This window comes from Astatotilapia calliptera, chromosome 17 (genome assembly GCF_964374335.1).
Source record: "Astatotilapia calliptera chromosome 17, fAstCal68.1, whole genome shotgun sequence".
NCBI lineage: Eukaryota > Metazoa > Chordata > Actinopteri > Cichliformes > Cichlidae > Astatotilapia > Astatotilapia calliptera.
In genome coordinates, this window is record NC_137438.1 from 10678312 (window position 1) to 10680395 (window position 2084).

General features: G+C 35.1%; 1 long non-coding RNA gene across 1 annotated transcript; it reads right to left on the reverse strand.

Moving 5' to 3' along the window:
- Nucleotides 1–316: 316 nt before the first annotated feature.
- LOC145421397 (uncharacterized) lies at nucleotides 317–1156 on the reverse strand. The gene is made up of 2 exons (XR_013902746.1): nucleotides 1016–1156; nucleotides 317–491 (listed from the first exon to the last, which is right to left on the reverse strand). It is a non-coding gene; the product is annotated as an uncharacterized LOC145421397 (long non-coding RNA).
- Between the last annotated feature and the right edge of the window lie 928 nt (nucleotides 1157–2084).

The following is a 2084-nucleotide window of genomic DNA, read 5'->3' on the forward strand; positions in this document are numbered from 1 at the left end:
AAGTTTTTGACAAATTTCTGTAACACCTGCTTAGTATAGTAGGGTTAAACTTATAGACTAGATTCGAGAGGAGTAAAATAAATTTGAGAGAATTGAGTGTTGAACAGCCGGCAGATTTATTACAATGTTACAGTGGTGCAATAATCCAATGTAAACAGCATAGAAAATTAACAGAAGATCAACAGAGAAGAGCGCTCTTTTGAAAATAACAACAAAATAAAATAAAATAAGTAGTCTCTTTAGACCTGACTCCTGATGAGCAGGATATTGGAAGTTCAATAGTTTCCCAGAGAAACAATCCGTATGAAGTAAGCAGTTTTTGCTCTTGCTTATCTGAAATCCTGCGATTCGAAGTAATTCAGACTGTAGCTCTACTCCTGCATCCAGAACAGCTGGCCACACTGCTTTTGGATTCGCCAAGAGTTTTCACAGGGTCTGGCTCGCCATCCATATCCAGAACCACTTCAGATCCAGGATCACAAAAAACCAGTCTGCACATACAGTACAGAGCAATAAACAGAATAGTTCTTAACAGTTTTTCTAAATAAAATGAGATCTCATAAAGTTTTCAAAATCAAGTACACTGTTGTTTTAACATTGTTCTGTCTCTATGAATTCCATTTGTATTGCTTTACAGCATTACAATCAATTGTATTCAAATACCCCTTTTTAAGGCATATGTAATCACATCATGAAATGTTTGTAACGTAACTAGTTTTAAATAACTTATTTACATGTATTAACCTATAACTGAAATGACAAAGTGCAGAAAAGGCACTGGACAACATTTATGGCTAAAAGAGAAGTGCATCCTGCATTAGTTTTGCACATTTGTGAAGATGCCCAATCAAATAGACAATAAAATAAAATACGACATTCCATTTCACACACGATTCAAGTACTCCGACTGGTTTTAGCTTTTTTTAGACAATACGGAATTCGCACTGTTGCAGTGTTTACCACATGTAAAATTAGCATAAGTTTTCCTGCTAACTTATCATCTCTAGTAACTCACCGGAATTCCCAAGAAACAAATACACGCTCTGCCTGGTTTTGGTCGAGAGTAAAACACATAAAGGCCTCTGAAAAGTACATAACTTTAAGTTAGAGACTGTTGAAAATACTTTATAACACTTATTTTATACCAAAAGACTCACTGTGTAGCTTGTTATTTGCTCTCGGTGTCTTGCTCCATTTTGCCTAGCTTAATGCAGCAACGTGCTTTTGTTGCATTCACTGAACTACGGAAAATCAAAGTGTGTTCAAGGGGTGTCGGAAATAATAATACCAGGTAAAAACAAGAAAATACTAGTAACCATGTCTATAGGGGTTACACCCTCCCCCTTTGAATAAACATGAGTCCCTTCATGTACTTAAAATGTATCTAAACATCATAGATTTGAGTGTTTTCATAGCTACTAAACGACTCAAGAGCTTGGTTAAAGTTATCCAGAAATCGTTGTGCAAAGGATATTGTTGTGGCCATTTTTGTTGAATGTTTATAAAATGCAATTTGTATTCATTTTTGTTTTTCTTTTTTTTTCTTTAAAGGTGTAAGAATATTCTGACCTGGTTTTGTTATGTAAATTTGTAATTAATTTTATTGGAGAAGCTTTTGGAAAGTGATTGGTTTATTAGCTTATGGACCCTCCCATTAATCAAGAGATTAAGAGCACCCCGGATGGGTGTGGTAAAGGTTTTTTTTGTTTTTTGTTTGCCAAATGTCAGATGGGAAGACGGGAGGGTTAGAAAATGATTTTTTGACCACTTTTGAAGTTGTTAAAGCAAATTAAATTAGCTTTCGTTTAATTTTAAGTTTAAAGAAGTTATTTGGTTGATTTTTGTTTATAATTTTGCACGAAATAAACCACATATGATTTTTAAACAATGGAGTCAGAAGTGCGTTCTAAAACAAACCTCCCGTTGCCACCCACGGCCTTTTCTTGGACTTTTTTGGTGTTTGGAAAGTAAAAGGCCGCGACATTTAAGTCAAAAAATCATTTTGTCTCGCTTGGATGTCAACTTGGAAGATGGAAAAGCTTGCAAGATTGGACTTGGAAGACTGGATCTTCGCAGAATGGACT